The sequence below is a fragment of the Falco punctatus genome, assembly GCF_963210335.1.
Source record: "Falco punctatus genome assembly, chromosome: Z".
NCBI classification, from domain to species: domain Eukaryota; kingdom Metazoa; phylum Chordata; class Aves; order Falconiformes; family Falconidae; genus Falco; species Falco punctatus.
In genome coordinates this window covers 69,388,814-69,408,308 of record NC_137586.1, presented here as the reverse complement: position 1 = coordinate 69,408,308, position 19,495 = coordinate 69,388,814, and the positions used below count along the sequence as shown (strand labels likewise).

General features: G+C 36.9%; 1 long non-coding RNA gene across 1 annotated transcript in view; it reads right to left on the bottom strand.

Moving 5' to 3' along the window:
• LOC308056989 overlaps positions 1-19,495 on the bottom strand; it is a 56,364-nt gene that overhangs the window by 35,444 nt on the left and 1,425 nt on the right. The window contains exon 2 of the long non-coding RNA XR_013925061.1: positions 1-19,495. This exon is cut by the window's left edge and continues 35,444 nt beyond it. This is a non-coding gene — a long non-coding RNA (uncharacterized lncRNA).

The following is a 19,495-nucleotide window of genomic DNA, read 5'->3' as shown; positions in this document are numbered from 1 at the left end:
ATCCAGTCACACAAACGCTTCCAGAAAAGTTGTCCACAGTTTCCATTGAAACCGTATTTTTATGTAAAATTATCTGATATAGTAGAAATTATTACTCAGTTTTATTTAGGCTCTTGTACTTACATTTCCATGTTTCAAAGAATTATGTTTAACCAAAAAAATGAAATACAAAGACCTATCGTTGAGTACAGTGCAGGTGAAAACTAATAATGATGCTATTAACTCCACTATGACAAGATAGCTAGTTGTTTGCCAAAATTATCACCACTGAAATTATCAGCATGACTTTATGATGATCATTATGTTTATGACAGTGTAACATTGTGGTGCATCTGATTCATATAAATATAGCATGTTTTCTGTGTCTTTATAAAAAAAACTCCCAGAAACACAATACTGAAAAAAAACCCAGGTGCTGATGGATGGTGGCCTCTTACTGCCTCAAGCAGCTGAATTCAATAAATGTTTCTTGTAAAAGTAGTCCCACATGCCCATGCTAATTCTCCACACCACAAAATAATAAAAAATAAAAGCACAAAACAGAACAAAACTGTCAGTTTTGGGTCTTTCAGTTGGTCTGCTTGGTGATGCTGTTTCCAAGTCCGGGGTTCTACCCTGAAAATTTTGTTCCTTCCATTTTGATACCATGATATCACCCCCAGACATCCTGTCTGGTTATGTTAGTTGAACTCAAGTGCTGTAAAACCACATCTGGAGACACTCAGCATCATAAAAAGCCACGTTTAAACTACTTAGTACTGTGCAGACCTCATGCCTTCACCCTTAGCAATCTTTAATGATGGCAGACAGCACACATCAAGATAAAAACACAAATCTAAAGGAGGAAATAGCAGTAAAAGTGACTGTTGAAAAATGAAAAGGAAAAAAAAGGAAAGGGGGGGGGTGCAGGGAGTGAATACAGCTGAAAAAAAACAACCGTTTGTTCAGGAATATTAAAACACAGCACTTCATTGTAGGGCTTTTATAGCACATATCTGTTAGGACACTTACTTTAGAGGGTAGCATGGTTTGTGTTCTCCATGGATGCCAGTATTTGCTTGTTATTTGGCAATAGCAGTCCTCCACTGCCCTCCAGTATATTGAACTCTTCCTGTTCACCCTGAAGCACTGGACTTAGACAAGAGATCCTTAATTTTCACCTTTATTTTCTGTATATTGAAGTCCTTTTCCATTTCAGTTAAATGAAAATGCCAAAGGTTTATGGTGGCATGGCTAATTTTCCGATTTGCTTTGCCTTGGAACTAGCTACTGCCTCATTGTCCTTGTTCTTTCTGTTTAATTAAATCATTTTGTTGTCTTGACTCTTTTCCTTTTTAACTACATCTACTTCAAATATTTGGTAAATAAATTTTACAATTAAACAGTTCAGGGTTTTTCTGTAGATAGAATTTATATAATATTCATAATGCATTACCTATTGCTCATGTGTAACCCAGCACTGTAATTAAATTATTTTCCCAAATTAACTTTGGTTATGTAGTAGCTGGAATTCAAGATTTAATTTAATGTTAGATTACTGAAACATCTTCTCCAGGGATAGACGCTAGAGAGCTAACAAGACTCCTTCACTGTACTCATAAACACTGTGAGGATTGGCACACTCTGCTGGACGCGGCAGGCGGCAGACCAGATACTTGGTTCCTCGTTCACAGCCCCAGAAATTGAAGAGAGAAGGAAAAAAGTATCCACTGGAGCAAGCAGCACGAAAGCATGTCTTTACTGCACCAAATAAAACAGGAAAAAAAGCTGCATGCCATGGCTTTTTTTGCACAAGCTTAAACTGCAGTTTTGTGGTGAAAGCCTGAAGAGTTTTCATAGTCTGCGCATTTGAAGCAGTTCTCCCCCCTTTCCTCACCCTCATATCCCTCATATCTGGGTCAGATCATACAACCCAGAAGATGTTGGGAGTGTCACAAGAGTAAACCAAGCTGAAAAAGTACCTGTGCCTAACTGAAAAGGAACGAAGACAGGGTATCCTGACCAACTCCAAAGGCAAAAAAGGCCACCATGCCCCCCGGTGGTGCACATGGGTGGTTGCTGGAGTGAATGCAAACCCACCGTTGAACACAGGTGGGGATCAGAAGAGGGATCACAATTTTTATGAATCAATACATGTCTTCTGCTGGGACAGGCACCACTACAGATCTAAAATTCCCCACAGATACAGCTCCACAGTAACAGAAGTTGCCAGTTAATGGTCTGCAGGTATATTTAATAGAATCATTGAATGGTTTGGGTTGGAAGGGACATTACAGATCATCTAATTCCAACCCCTCTGCCATGGGCAGGAAAAATTTCCATGAGACCAGGTTGTTCAAAGCTCCATCCAACCTAGCCTTGAATGCTTCCAGGGATGGGGCATCCACAGCTGCTCTGGCCAACCTGTGCCAGTGCCTCATCACCCCCACAGTAAAGAATTTCTTCCTAATACTTAATCTAATTCTATCCTCTTTCAGTTTATAGCCATTACCTCCTGTCCTGTCGCTATTTCTATTCAACTAATAAAAATACTGGCAGAGTACTGTGGTAATGAGCTAGCTGAGCAGTTCCATGAGCCACTTTTATATTGAGTTACAACTGCAAGAAAATATTCTCATCTAAGCATGTGAAATTGCCAGCCAAAATAAACTGTCAATTTCCAAATGTTACAAAAATAACAGCTTTTAACATTTGGAACACATGAGTGCTTACATTGGGGGAAAAAAGGAAAAAAAAAAAAGTTAAACTCTTTAAACTGTACAGCTGACAAAATCCAGTCGGATGATAATGCCTTATTGAGACAGTTTCTTCTCTTGCGCTTGAAACAGGAATCACAGATCTGATTCTCACTGAACTATGGCCCTAGGGTGAAAGGGAAGAGGAACACTGCTTCACTTTCAAACTTTCAGCAGCTTTTCCAGAAACCCACCCAGCTAAAGTTTCATTCACTCTGGAATATTACTCTTATTAAGTGTAGAAAGCTGGCGCTCTCTAAAACTTCCCTCCTATGTCATGTAATTTCTATGCTCCAGCATCATCACATTATGTTTTGTTAAAGGACTCTCACAATATATGATGTTATTAGGACAACTTCTGCACTTTTCTCTCAGGGTGATAAATTTCAAGGTGTCATATATTCATACTTCTGTTTACTCTTATGATGAGGTTGATATTTTATCAACACTCATGCAGTACTGAAAGGCTCCCAAGGTATAAGAATTAATTTGGCTGCAGTGTTAAAGATGTAAATTACACAGGAGGTAATGTGTTTATAGAATAGCTATTGAACACCCAGGATCTGCATTGGTAATGTTTTTCCAACCCACCCCAATCCACTCTCAACAACAATAAATAATAATAATTTTAAAAGGAATTATTTTAGTTGCATGACTATACTGAGTCTTCATTTAGTGTCAGATGATTGTTGCAGGTGGCCAGGCACATTGTCTCCATAGTGCTATTCATCCCTCCAGAAAGGCAATGCACAGCCTGTTATTGAATCATGAATGTAAATTCATATGAATACGTATTAGCACATGGATCTATTATTGCAATCTGCAGGAATGCCCCCTTTTAGCTGCATAAAAGCAGAAATCTTACATAAGGATATAAACAGCCCTCCTCTTAAAAGAAGATGCAAACTCATGTTCTGACTTGGAGTATTTTGTGTTCCCTAGTGCATGGAAAATTTCTTCTGTCAGTTATCAGTTAAGCAGGTGGGCAAAATTCCCTCTCAAACCTCACACTACTACAGCTCCATGCTGAGACAGTGCAATGGGTCTGTTGGACCTCAGATGATTTTTAAGGTTGCTACTGGGTATGATGAAATAGAGACAAATGCAGGTTTCTAAAGTTTAGATCCTGAAGGCATCCATGTAATCTGTTGTGTCAGATTTTTTTGCCTAATACAGTCACACCCCTGCATTTTGAGGTGCAGCAGAGTTTAGAGCAGTCCCTAGATGGCTTAAAGGTGTAGAAATACATCCAAGTTCTGTAGGCATGTTGGTCTGATAGCCACCCTCACTATGAGCTCTATATTTAATGTCCAGAGTAGAAATGGAAGTACAGATGCTGGCATTACTGGGAAGAAGATAATGATGTAGATGTTCATCCATTATGTCCACCACCAGCTATAGGAAGAAAATTGATCTTTACAGAATATCCTGTGCTTATAACCTAAATAATATGCCTCAGAAAGCCTGGTCTCAACATTGGTTTTCAACAGCTGCCTGTCTAATTTCCTGTTTTGACACCTAAGCAAAATTATGACACCATATACATGGTGAATTAAAAGTAATAAGCAAAGTTTTGCTGAAAGGTCCCAACTGCATTGAAAACTTGCTCTGGAGGGTATCTTTTAAACAGCAACAAAAAGGTAGCTCAGGTTGCTACCTAAGAAGCCACACAAAGGCGTAGTGTATAATAAAACCCTCTTTTTTATCCCCCGGTCAGACTTTTTGTCCTATTACTGAGAAAGTCTCAAACACATGGCCTCCTATGGCTATTGCAAAGTGATGAACTGCCTACAGCTAAAAGCAGACAACATTACAATTGTTTTGACCATCAAAGCCACAGAAGCATTATTGTGCAGTTTATTGTTTTATGCACACCCTGCTACTCACAAAGCTATCCTGTTTGTATAAAGCTACCATTACCTGTTTGAAAAGGGGGAAATCTTCAAATAAAGTGAAAAAATGATCAAGCACAAGAAACATGCACTTTTTTCTTCTCCTTGATACCTATTACTTTGTTTTGCACCACTTCTGACAGAAACAAAATGCTGAAATAATGGCAGGCTGGGACACTTTATTACCTAAAGCATCATATCAACACATGTAGAATGGCAAATCTCAATTCCAATTTCTCACATCAATTTAGTTTCATTCCTTGGTGCTACTTGTACAGAAGGAATTTATTTTGCATTTAAAATGGGAAATTCATTGTTTAAGCTGCTTCATGTCCTTTGAAATCCCTGGGTTCATTGTTCATGATGGTCTGACAGCATCAGTAAGGTGCATTTCCATTTCTCCATGTTTGTAGCTGCTGACTGGAGTCTGAATTCGAATACAGGTTTCTTGTTTTCCACTATAGGTATCAAGTCCTTTCTTTTTAAACTCTTTTTATTAGTAGTATTCTACAGCCATACTGCCTCAGCTTTTACAGTTTTGATGCTACAGTTTTCATCTCAGAGACCAAAGGAAGTTTCAGAAGCTCCAGAGTTTTATATTTACATCTGCAAAGGGAGTTGCTAGCATCTTCTTCCAGTTTGTGTTGTTCTGAACTTCTTGTTTGGACTTTTTTGATTACCACATCCTTTCTCACTGCCTGATACAGCCAGGTGGAAACAGGCACTAACACTTAAAGAGATAACAGTTACAGTAAAATAGGTTATAATAGGATATTGTGTAGTGTAATTCATTTAATGCACTACTGTCCATGTCGCACTTGTGTGGAACCTCACACAGCCACAGTATTTGCCAAAATTTAAGGTCATGCATTAACTACCTTCCATGAAACATATAGCAACTTATAAAATATATAACTTCTCCAAGACAACAAATATATCCACAAGCCCTGATAAGCCCATTCTTGTAGTCTACTCAAGTTCATCTTTAATGCCCTGACTTTTTGCACAAATAAACAAAAGGAAAATACAATGTGTGGATTTTTGTTTTGTTTTGTTTTGTTTTGTTTTGTTCTGTTTTGTTTTGTTGGTAAGGGGAAATAATTTGCATTTTTGAAGGGAGAAGGAAGCGGTGTGGCAGCCACGTGATACAGAAATTGAGGAAAGAGCTGAGCTGAAACTATCCCAGTACCACTTTGATGGTTCTTACCTCTCCTACAGCCTTTTGTCAACAGCACTTACAAGATGAACACAGCTGGCTTCTAGGCTGAGAAATAAATGCTCATCAGCAACCCCAGTCCATCACCAGCAAACTCCCCATTTTCCCAGATCACATTCCTACTTAATTTCCTTAATTATGGAAAGAGATCAAAGTATGTATACTCAGAGCAACACATGAAAACAAAGACACATACTAATCGCCTGAAACTACCCAACAAATCCATTGCAAAATCAGAACAAGAAAATTTCTAATGAGTATGCATCCTTCGGGAGTATGCTGTTTTGCTAATGACCCTCTAAGATCCATGGAGTGGATCAGAGTCATAGAAAACACAGTTAATAGAAGACCACATAAACAAATTTCTGCTCAGGGTGCAACCAAACTGTCTCCAGTCTCAGGGATCATCTCTGATCCCTTCAGTGGCCTTCAATGCCCTTCAAACACAGGGAGAACTTCACCTATGCTATCCAACCTTCAAAATAAAGTTTTGGTTGAGACATTTCCTGAGCTACATGCAATTTTTGTGTATATAGTAGAACTCCTCCACAGAGTTTTCATACGTGAAACTGTCCTGTCTCCCTCTCGACCCATAAAAGCCCAGGAGATCCCATGGCAAGATATTCACAGTTCTGCCACTTCTGGCCTGAAGAGCCATCTCCTTCTCTTTGTTTTGAATTTGCCTCCTACAAACTTCATCTGATGCCTGCCCACATGTGAAAGTGATGGGCCAAGAGCCAATGGAGGCAAACATGCAAGTGAGAAGTAGTTGTAAGACCACCTTTTTTATTCTCTGATTATTTTCTCCTTAATTTTTACAACCTATCATCATCACTGATTCAAACACAGTGTAAAAGGCCTTCACAAAAGCAATTTGACTTAACAGTAGGAGGCCAGGAGATATCCAAAGGAATTAGTAAGTGTATGAAGTGCTTCAGAATACGGTGTCAAATGTGAGCCTTTCTCAGAATTGCCAAAGGTGATTTTGCTACTCATTACCCATAAAATAACAAAGTTATGGCTAAAATGTGTCCTTGTGAAGCAAGATGCAATAAAGTCTGTTTGTCACTGAGTCCAGCCCAAGACTAAGGCTCAGCTGGAATTTAAAAACATATGGGCCATGAGTTTCCTCCTGTGTCATATATTAATAGATATTAGTTTATGTGACTACCCAAAGGTAATTAAATACATTCAGTATCTATATATTACATTTCTACATCAGGTTCCTAACTGGTCAGTGACAGCATAAAGCACAGCTTCAAGTAAATTAAAGTCATACAAGTTAACACCACTAACCTGGATGCTCTGGCACTCGCAGTGTTTTGAGGTCCTCCTCCTTTCACCTCAGAAAATGTAGGCATTGCTCACTCAAACAGTTCATCATTTTACTACAGAGTAATTATGTGGCTCATGATTAAATCCATTAACATGCATAACAGAAAAGATGACAAAACTTCAAGGTGTTCCTGAAACCTCAAAGCAAAAGGCAATAGAAGAAAGATATTTGTTAAGATGTTACCCAAGGCTGTATCAGCATTTGACCTTTGCCCATCTACCCAGCTGCTCACTTCGTTTGGTGTTTCCACAGTCGACGACATTCGGCAACACTTGTCATACCATACTCGTTACATGGCACCTCAACAACTTTGCTCTTTTACTCAGTCACATTAGAAATGTGAGTTTCCTCCTTCAGATGCCAATAGTTCAGCCCATGTACATTCAAGACCAGGAGAAAAATGTTAGTAACATTAGGAATTTGGGAGGAGAATATCTTAGAAATGCAATGAAAAATTACAGCTGGGCTCTGTGGATGAGGTCATGCTGTTTCACAGATGCACAAGGTAGCAATTGCTGCTGCAGACTGACCTTTGTTGTCCAGTCTTTTCCACGTACTGGAAGGTGATGATATCCTAATGAGACTTGCCAGCTTCCGAAGAGAAAGATCTCTCCACTGGTCTCCCCAAAATATTTCTCCCAGAAATACATTTTCATTAAATAACTGTGACTTTTTTTAACCAAGGTTAATCTAAAGGAAAGTATCAGCGTAACTGCTTGAAAAGAAAGTGCATTTAAGAGTGCGGGATCTTTTCATGTTTATTTGTAAATCAGTACTTTTACCAAAATGACAGAAGAACATTGGACACCAGTTCTGGTAAAAGCTTTTTTAAAGACTGGGAGACTATTAGCTTGCTTTCTAGATTAGTGTTCCCCAAATTTATTTGAGGAGCATGCTTGGACCTTGTGTAGTGTTACAGTGAGAATTTGCAAGTACAGCTAAATAAAATTTAAGCTAAATTTCAAATGGTCTGTTACTATTTCATGTTTCTCCTGTTCTCTTTGTTTGTTTGTCTGCATATGCATTTTGGAAATGTATACATATACAAAATTTTGCAATTCTTCTGTTATATTACAGAATGGATGAAAAAAAAAATTAAAAAAAAAAACCAAAAAAAACCCCTCAACTACATATCTAAGTCTCCTCTGTAACCTGACATGTTTTTGCTCAGTGATCTGTCTTCAAAGCTCAAGAAATTATATTGTTTGTGTATATATATATATATATATATATAGTATTTATTTCAAGCTTATCTGCCAGAAGGAAACCCAGCTTCAGTTTTAGAAAGTCCTTAGACAGAAAAACACTTTCCCTGCTAGAATGACTGGTCAGCTGAAAAGAAACAGCAGCAGCATGATGAAACACTGGTGATTATGAAACATCACCATACTGTCCCCATTTTATCTGATACTTTTCTAGGAAAAATAAGTATATATAAGATTCTGGTTATTTTCTGTGAATTTTCTATTTCTTTTTTTATATTAAGAATAGAAAATGGTGACATAGCTGTTTTAAATCTTTTCTGGGAAACGTCTGAAAGAAAAAAAAACTTTTTTTTCAAGAAATACATCAAATAATCATGATAAATCAGTGCAGTCTGTTATGGATTAGAAACTTTCTAGAAGAAGCTATAATTTTTGTATGTAAGGTAAGTAATCCATTTTAAAAGCCTGAAATCTAAAAAGTAATTCAGACTAATTCTATCCAACTCATCTCCCCTTCTCCAGTGCTATGACAGAGTTTGAAACATGGTTAGAATAAAAAAAAACAACATAGAAGATTTCCCTGCTGAGACAGTATTTCAGACTTATTGTCCAGATTCCACCAATCCAATTAGATTATTTGAAGTGATAGCTCATAAATTGTTAATGTATTGCTCTGTAAGTGAAGAAAAGTACTTATCTCATTTTTCCAGCCCACTGGCTCAATTTCTGCACTTTACAATCATTTGTTACAAAATTTTCATTTTTTCTATTACTTTTTATTGTTAGTTCAGAAATAAAATCCTATTAATAGAGGATTTATGATGACAAGATAACTACAATGCAGGAACGGAGGGGGTGCAAGTTTAATGACACACAAATAAAGTTTAATGAAATATTATTAAATGGAAATAACATAGAGTCTGAATAAATCTCACTGGTAACTATGCATTATGACTGTAAAAAAAAAGAAAATTCATAAGCGAATGAGGCTGTAAATATAAAGAAAAACAATACAATGAGCAGACAGCCAAACTATCCAATATGGTAGCACCATTCAGACTTACACTCTTGAAGCTTTCCTGAAAAAAAATCCTGAATTTTATATTTCTATCCCAGCCTTTGGCTTTTTTTTTTTTCTGTCTATAGAAAGATATGTGTCAATAAAGAAAAGAAATTAATAAAAAATCCATATACCTAAATTACACAGATTACATATTCAAACCTACTCAGAATGGATAGCAGCAAAGAGAAGGAATAGAAATATTGTAATGGACATGCAATAAAAACATGTGTATTGAATGCCCTGTTCAAAGAGGTGATCTATTTTAAGCAATCCCTTAAATTTTTGAGTGACAAAAAAGGCAGACTTTCACAACACATGTTTAAAGAAATATGAATATAAACCCACATTGGAAGGAGGGAATTCTCAGACATGTTTAACACAAATCACTTGCAATAACATAATTTGCATCCTTAGAAGAGCACATGAAACCCAGATTTTGGGAAAGTTGAGGTAAATCAAAGAACAACATACAATGGCATTAATGAAGGATTTCTTAATTCTAATTTGAGATTAATTAATAACCTTAATTTTAATGCTTTTTTTCTTTATAGTCTTCCAAAGCAGTATTTCTAGCAAAGTTGTGCTGTTCTGTAACCTGCGTATCCTATTTATCTTTGTACAAATGTCTCTGCAAGGTCAATTGTTCCAAGTCAATGGATCCATCCAAAGACAAGGATACAAGAAGTACAAATCTATTGCCAAATCTGACCAAATATGTTATATCTTGGGTTCTGCTGCCTGTACATTGATGTGTCTTTCCTACCACTACAGTCTTACTTGTTAACCTGTGTTACTGAAAATGGTTTTCTACTCTGCAGAGAAATTGATTCTAAGATGCTTCTGCTTTCCATGTTAAAACACAGAAATTGCATAAGGATTAAATTGGATACAGTATTTGATTCATAGATAATTGCATGCAAACTCTGCTAGCTAGGAATGTGTTAGATTTGCAATGTAGTTAGATATTTGCAAATACTTCAGCTAGGTAAGTTATATATAATAGGCTGTTCACTTCACAATCAGTTCAAGTATTCACCATAAATTTTTAATGATGTACTATGTAAACACATGTTATTCTAGTATATACATCTCACTTTGGAGGCAATAAATTGTTTACTGTGATTTTGGCAACACAGAATAATTTCTATAAATAAAAATCATGTAACAGTCTTCCAATTCATTGAGAAGACTTGAGACAAAACGCATTACCGAAGGGAGAAAATTTAATTACAGGTCATTGTGCCCATTTTTGTAAAAATTGTTTCACTGCATCTCCCATTTCTTAGGGAAATTATATATCTATTTATAATATACATAATACATCTATTAGGAAATATGACAACACTGATCTATTAGTTCTGTTTGTTGAAGAAGAAATATTCTTACTTTAGAAGTGTGACAGTACTGTGAATTATCACTGTAGATAACTATTAACTGATAAGATGGACCCAAGTAAGTTTCTGAGCATGCTATTTTAGTAGTAATATTGTCATGTCTTTTAATAGAAGAGAAATTAAAATATTTATAGCATTTAACAAAGATCTGCTGAACTTAACAAGTCTCCAAATTTTTGGAAGAATGACATTTAATTTTCTCCTACATCTTTTGCAGGTACCCTTAACATTTTTGAAATGCAATGAAAGATTTATGAGTCTTACATGAGGAAAGCTGTGGTTCCCTGTTCGCCTTCCACCTCTTCTAATGTTTCTTAATTTCCTCTTCTGATAATGCCTCCTTGCCTAGAACCCGACTACAGTCTTTTTCAATTTAAAAATTATTTTTTATTAGTTTAATTTTTGCTTTGCAGTCAAAAAAGAGTCTTACACAGAAACAAACTGCACTGTGATAAAACCAGGACCATTTTTTTTTTAATGCTTTTACCTTAAACCCATCCAACAACGAGGGGGGGGAGAGGGGGATAAATACATTGTACTGGAAATGTGTGAGCACATCATAAGTTCTTTGAAACAGTCAGTATTCAAGTTCATAAGAGTGATGCTATTGGTAATGTGTGTTTCACTGTCCTGGAATCTCTGAACAAGACTATACAACCAGACTATGCATCAAAAGGTGCATCTGGAAGAAGAAGAATTAATATCTGGAAAATACAGGAAAAATGGTGAGAATCATCAAGGAGCTTAAACAAAAATCTGTGCACAAATAGAGAAGAAATACTTGTCTTTCTGCCACTAGAATCAAACTATGAAACTCTACACCACCAGTTAGCATTGGCACCAAAACTAGATAGGTTCAAAAAGCAAGTAGACTTTGCAGCAGAAAATCTCTTCCAGAGTTACAAGGCACAAAAGTATCCCCCAATTTTGTAAGTAGTTTGCTAAAAACTGTTGGATGTTAAATGTAATATTCAGTAAGGAAGTTAATTCCACCACCTCTTTATCAAGAACACCTAGCAAATCTTTCCCTTTAAGAGTTATTTATATTGTAAAATATTTTCCCTAGTATATTTTTGTATTGCCAGTGTGTTTATACTGAGAATCTCTCAATTATTTTTAAGATTAGATGGGAGCTGTTGGAAACATTTTCTGATCAACACTTCTGCTTGGTAGAATAGTGTTCTAATTACTAATTCAGGTTGTTTTGTTTTTTTCCTACCAGTATGCTTCACTTTTTTTCCCCTCTAAATCAGTGAAAAATTTATTCCTACAGTCCATTAGGAAACCGTGGTGAAAGTTCACTGATCAACCAGAGGTACTTTTTGGAAGTTTCTTACTCACCAGCATTCATTCAGGTATCAGTTTATTTATTAAATCTTTGTCTAAATTTCTGATGGTTTTCAGTCTCAGCTGCCCATCAAAAGGTCCACCCCAGAGTGTGGGAATGCAAAAACGTAGGGGTTCACAGAAACTATTTATTTCAAAGAACTTTTAATTCACCCAAACCCTTGAGTATCAGCCAATGTGCGCAGTGAGTTAATCCTCTTTGCCAGGCAGCCAGGCTAAAAAGCCATCATTTTTTGCTGCCAAGGGCTGCTCATTTTCTAGTACAGTAAGAGTTTCCCCTTAAGCTAAAGGATCTGTCATCATAAAAAAAAAAAAAAAAAAGCAAGCAAATAAGTACAAATTTTTCTCCTATTATAAAATCAGATTGATTTTGTTTCTGTGTTCAATCTGCAGTGCTAAAGTATAAACTAAAATTACACAGTCTATGTGAATGATCATTCCTACTCCTGTTAGTATTTGTTTACATTCTGTATAAGAAATGGAGAAGTGAGAGACCTGTTCCTGTTTGAATTAGCAGATTGTTAACCTCAGCTGAATTCACTAGTTATACTGCATTTACAGAGCTGGTTTGGGGTAGGAAGGGGATGGAGAGGGGAACTGGGCCTCATTCTGATGCATACAAATACAGTGGGGAAAAAAATGTTTTTGCTGTGTCTACCCACTTGTCTTCCCAAGTGTAAATTACTGTAAGAGCTTGAAGGAGAAGCTGATTTTTAGATACAGGCTTGAATACAGTTTTTACTTAATTAAGGGTGCCCTTTCAACGTGAGTATAAAGAAGAAAGGAAAAAGAAAAAAGAGGAAGTATGAAAGAGTGACATAGTTCATTACAAATCTGCATGTGTAAATTCTAATTTCAGTTTGCACCCATAAAAAGAAAAAGTACCTGTATTTTCTTTGGCTTTTTCTGACTAGTGCAATTAAAATTGAACCTTATCACCCTCGAAAGTTCTATTGTGACGATAAAAGCACCCTGAATTGAAAGAATCTTTGCTCAAATTTTAATTGACCTGTTCGTAACATTTTAAAACCTGTTAAAAAAGAAGGGCAGAGTGTGAAGGGAAGCTTATATGGCTTTGCACAGCTTCCAGAGCTTCTTCTGTTACGCTTTTCAGGAATGTTCTCTTTTTCTGTCATAAAAATAGTTGGGATGTAAAATGGCAATGCACTGATGCTTATAGGTGCTATACAGCTTACCCACACAAAGTTCATACTAGTCTCTACTCTATGTTATTTGGTTCAGCAGTTAACAGCCTCCTCTGAGCTTTCACATTTTTACTCACTTTTTCTGCGACTATATGAGTATGAAGCACTTAAACCAACATTCAAGTTATTTTACATGCAATAGAAGCCATGAATATAGGCAGTATTTATGCTGTACACTAAACATGAGGATACTTTCTTACTGGTGCACAATAAGTATATGAAAGGGCTTGACAGAAGTGCCTTCCAGCATCCTGAGACTGAATATTTTTAGACATTTGTACTGAAGGAGTACAATCTAATGGCGATAGTTCCACAGCTAGCAAGTGTGGTGGCATTCACAAAGGCTTTGGAAATCAACAAAATAAGAAAGTTCTTGGGACTTTCTGACTGATGAACTGATTTACTAGTATATAAGCCAGGAAAGCTGGAAAGTGCAACCTGCTGTCACCCAGGTATAGATATCTTGGTTCCTTAACTTTCTGTGGGCCTCTGGGCTGAGTGACCCCAAAATCACATGACCTCACAGATCTCTGGAGTTTTGAAGCAAGACAGTTAATAAACAGCACAAAGTGACACTACAAAGACTCAGTTACCACCTGAAGCATCACAGCAACTTCACAGTTAAAGAATAAATCATGGAAAAACTGAAGATTTGGAACCGTTCTCAAGTTTGTAGGACAAGTAGTATGTTCTCTGCTTTCCATGATTTTGGGGCTAGTCAAACATCTCTCTTGGACTCATATCATCAAACTTCTGTCAAGAACATTTACAAAGAGGCTTGAGACATTTCTAGAGTCATAAACCAGCAACTGTTCATGCATCGTAATCTCTGCGGGCTAGAAGCTCTAATAACGAAATCTGGATTTCAGCTGTTACTGTTGAAGTTGTCCTGTTTGAGATGATGTCATCACATTTACAGAAAGACACTGGGATAATTATATTCCTTCTGTATACCATAAAGTTGTCATTTGCAGCTTTCTAATACATCCTTTGGTCTCCTTGAAAAAATGTACCTTTGTTTGTTCAGCTTGCTAATGCTCTGCTCCAAATTTTAGTTGTGAGCCTTCTTAATCTTCCTGAAAGCAGTCAAACCAGAACAGCACAAGCAAATTGATACATAGCTAAACAGAATTTCAGAATCAAGGACCAACTCACTTCTTGCAGCAGAGGCATTAATTTTTTTATTATTTTTAAATTTTTTTTTGTAATATAAAGGCCACTTATGAGCCTAGTCATTCTAAGATGTCTCTAGAAGCTCCCTCCATTGGAAGAGCAAAGAATTCAGTGTGTTACCAAGTACAAAGTAGTTAAATGCGGAAAGGACTGCACCTGTATTGTGTTCTTATTTCAGAGGAACCTCTGTCATTTCTGCATTTCTCAGACCTGATTTTTCACTGTTGCCTTTTCCTTTGCAAATGTGTGTCTGCTGTGTCCATTACCTGCCATCGATAAACACATACTCTCTCCTGAATGACAGAGAACTGCTCAGAAGCACAACTGTACTTCCACTGTACAGGTACTGTACATTTAGTACAAGTATAGTAACTGTCATTTGAAGTGCTGATAAAGCATAATGATAGTGAACTGTCTTTCCACAGTTCTGCACTTACTTCCTATTGCATCTAAACATGTGTTTGGCAAGAAAACACATTTTAGAACAAAATACAAAAATATTTATACTGAACAGATTGGACATTTAAAATACATAAAACACATAATCCAGAATTTGAGGAACAACGGACTTCTTTGCAGATGTTACACTTCAGTGCCTGGTACCCTTGCACTTCTAGGAAGGTACAAGAGAGAAGTAGTACTGTAACACAGATCGAGGATCTATGATCTCACTTATGTGAGATACACACAAGTCAAATCTGGTTGGTAGGAAAGAATGCTCCAAGATATTCAGATTAATCTTCTGACTTCTCATTTTTGCAAATAATATTCTTTAGTTCCTGCTTCAAGAACACTGCCAAGCATTTCAGCAGGGAACATTTCATCTCTATAGCATGCAACAGGGATTTGATTTTGACATGACTGTTCTCAAGCTCATTCTCTTTGTGAGACAGAATTTTTCCCTTAGTTTGACCAGTAAAGTATATTAAAACATTGGGGTTTTCATTACATGTGAACCTCCACACAGTTTACAGCAGTCAAAGTGAAGACTAACTGTTAATTCCGTAGCACATACACTTAGCCTTACAGCTCTGATAGCTCCTCTACAATTCATTCATTTTCTGAACTGCTGGTGCTAAGACACAGCTTAGAAGGTATTTGGCATTGCCATGGCTGTGTCTCCAGAAAGGTCTCTGGCTGGGGACTCGCACCACTGCTTCACATGGCACGTGTGGCCCTGGTGTTGTGGGCCCCTGTGGGTTCCCTGATAGCACAGAGCCTCTTCCCAGCATGTGGTGTTACTCCCTACTCTCCTACCTCATTGCATCTCTCCCCCACCACTTGCTTGTACCACCACTGCCCCAGTGAATCCCCCTGTCAGCCCAGCCACAAGGAACAGCTCCCACTCATCCCAGTGCCATCTCAGGCTTCCTCCTCTCACCTCTTCTCATGGGTCTGCCCCTCGGGAAACTATGGTTATTAACCAAAAAAAACCAAGTAAGACTGTTGGCTCACACACTACATTACACATATAATCTTAGCTAACATAAAATAAATTTCCTGCTGAAAAAAAAAAAAAAAAATAGAACAATGACAAAAAGATGAAGTTTTCCAGCAAAGCTAAGAACATTAAAATTTTCAAGTGGCCTTTAGCTACAAAATGAGTGAACTTCAGCAGCACACTCAACAGTCAAGTTTTTCCCTCTTCCACTCTTTAGTTACACCATTTAAACACAAACGCTGTAACACACAATGATCTGAGAATTAAAAGAATATGTTGTTCACACCACTGTCCTCTTTTCTGGTTAGAGTCGATGCATATAGCGCAGCAGATGCATTCACTACATGTTGACCTGCTCCATGCACAAGTGTAAACTCTGGTTCATCTGAGTTGCATGGAAAGCGGCTTTGTCTTCTGTTTTTATAAGTAATTTGATTCCCAGGTTCATGAATATGCAAGTGGAAGGAAGCCACCATTGTACCAGAAAGAAGAAAAAAACATCTTTATCCACAGTCAAACAAGTCAAGAAACAGGTTTTCTGGAAAGCAATATATCAAAACCAACTGAAGGTTAAAAAGAGAAAATAAAAAGGTGTAGAATAATCACAACACTGTATTGAAAAGGGCAAAAATATGACCTTTAGAGAGAAAACAGAAAAATGCAAGGGCAGAAACAATCTGGACAAAACTAAAATAAAGAAAAAAGGTTCCTTTTAAGAGATTTAGAAATTAAGGAGTCAAGTCAGCCCTTACCTTATGTCATTTCACAATCTGGAGAATACAGAACTAGCCAGGCACCAGAAAAACAGGCACAGCTGCAGGCTTTGCCCATTCTTAAACAAATGGCTCAAAAGTAGCACAGCAGTTGCTCTCTGACAGCTTTTTTAAGTGGCTAAAAGACTTAATACATACTTGTAAGCAGTTTTTCAAAAGGAGAGCCTTTAACTTAGATTCCTGACACAACGACTTAAAAACTGATGGGAAGGCAATTGAAGACTTGTGTGTCTGCAGCCAGCCTTCACGGTGGAAAGGTGCTTGAAGATCAGCTACCTCCATTGAAACATGCAAGTTTTTGCATGTTCAGTGTTTTGTACAGGATCGTGCTTAGACAAGCAGGGGACTGCAGCATGTATATGTAGGTCATGGTACTTGTTTTGATAGCTCTGTAAGTCTTTAGTCCTCATCTGTCTTCAAAGGAAGCCCAGCTGCAATATCTAAAGGAATATTAGATCTTGCTGTTAAAGGTGTGAATTCTTTATTTCCTTTAAATTAAAACTGCTATCCAAACCCTAATATGAATGAAGCATATATGTCTGTGTCACTGGACACAAAGGATATTAGCAACAGTTATGTGATATCTTAATCAGTGACTTTATCATGTTACACTGATAAATGAAATGTGTAAAATGATCGGAATAGTGTTCTTATAATTACAGTTAGCATCACCTGCTGTGTATGATCACTTAGGCGTATTTCATGTAGTGGCAGTCTGTGGTTACATGGGACTAAATCACTGAATCATAGACAATAGTAAGTTTCACTTTACCAAAAATTGTGCAAACCAAGCTTGTCATCCTGATTAACAAGTCTTTTCTTCTGACTATTTCTAATTAGTGGATACTTTAACTGCACTTCAAGGACTTTAATTGAGCAGTGAAGAGCTTGTCTTACTTCTATGTCATTGAAAATGACATGCATTTAGAGATGCAACCAGCTTGTTCTAAGAGTCACAAACTGTGCTTTTACATGAAGAATATTTAATGAACTCTTCTAATATACAAGTTAGGCTCATGCCCTATTATAAATGTCCTTAATATTTTTATATTTTGTCCTCAGAAAAATAACTCCATTCAGGACAAAGTAGCCTTATGGATAGATGCTGCATCTTGAGTAGATAATGTAAAAGACAACAGCATTCAGGAAAGCTGGCAGTTTATAAAGGATACTGTAAGAAAGCATGACAAGAAAGTCTCTCTCAAAGTAGTGAAAAAGGCAGGAAATGGCAAGACACAACTATGACCAAATTTTAGAGGACACCTAACTCTGGGGGGAAAAAAAAAAAACGAATGGGAAGACAAAAGAATAGTGCAGGCGTGTATGAATATAAACCATATGGATTGAGGCACAACATAAATTACAACTGGCCAAAGACATTAAGCATAAGAATAAAAATATAATACTGCATTTACAGAATCAGGAAAGAGTAAAAGGAGAGTATAGGCTTATTGACTGGGGAGAAGGAGAGCAAATAAACACTGAAAGAGAAAAATCTGAAGCAATAAATGCCTTGTGACTAGAGTTTTGAAAATGCAACTAATTACACAATTGATTTTAACACAGAGATAGAAGCACAAGCAAAGGTTATTGAGCAAAATCCAATTAAGTAAAAAAACACATCAATTAATTATCTTAGTATAAGAATATCCAAATTTATTGAGAACAGTGTAGTTAATTGAGAACAAGCTAATAGAAATATATGGAAAAGAGGCAGCTGTTAAACCATGGTGGACTGATTTCATGTTGGTCAGGCCCATGAATAAGATCAAATTCTTAACTTCATCAGGGGGAACTGTGAAACTGGAAATAGTTTCATAACCAATTCAACCCTCTAAGCATGTTTATCAATAGTTTGCTACCACACTGAAAGGATATGTAAGTGGCTTCCCATGGGTCATCCCATCCATCCCCTAGACATACTCAGTCTTTTTGTTTGTGATTTGAGTGATGCAATGCTTTAAAATAATGTGTAAGTTTGGGAAGCTTGATGAGTTTCAGAGCTGATGCAGAAAACACACAAAAAATGCTTATATAGCCAGCAGAAAGTACCAAATGAAAGAAGGAGATTCCAAATATACAATGATTGGGGAAATTATTGGCAACAATAATGCTGTGAAAGAAGCCATTCCAGTTTATACCAGCATGCAAACTTTTTTAAGTTAATGGTGTTGCTGCATGAGAATCAGTTCTTAGTCAAGATGTTATTATTAGCAGTATTATCTGGAAAGCTTGGGACATAAACATTCTCCCATACACAACAGTGGCAAAACACTGGATGAGGTGTTGACCCTGAGCTTAGAAGATGGAGAGAATGTAGAAAAGAAATGATGACAAGAGACTTGAACTGTGAGGAAAAGTTAAAGAATCAGCTTTGTTTTGTCTGGAAATGAGAAATATGGTATGGGAAATGGTAATGGTGTTACAATTCCTGTTGGAATAAAGGGATGAGAAAACAATCTTTTACCATTTGGAGTAGGCAGCTGAACAGTCAGCTCAAACTGCAACAACAGGTTATGTGAGGAAAACAAAAACCACACCAAACCAAAAAATCCCACAAACAGACAAACAAAAAAAACTATCATGAGATACGTCTGGCCAGAAGTTCAATTAACCCAGCAGTCCATTTTCAGTATTGAGTCTTCTGAGCAAAGTGTAAGGGAAGTTCCAGAGTTACCCTGATCCTTCCATAGACTTGCAAATTTTGGTAAAAAT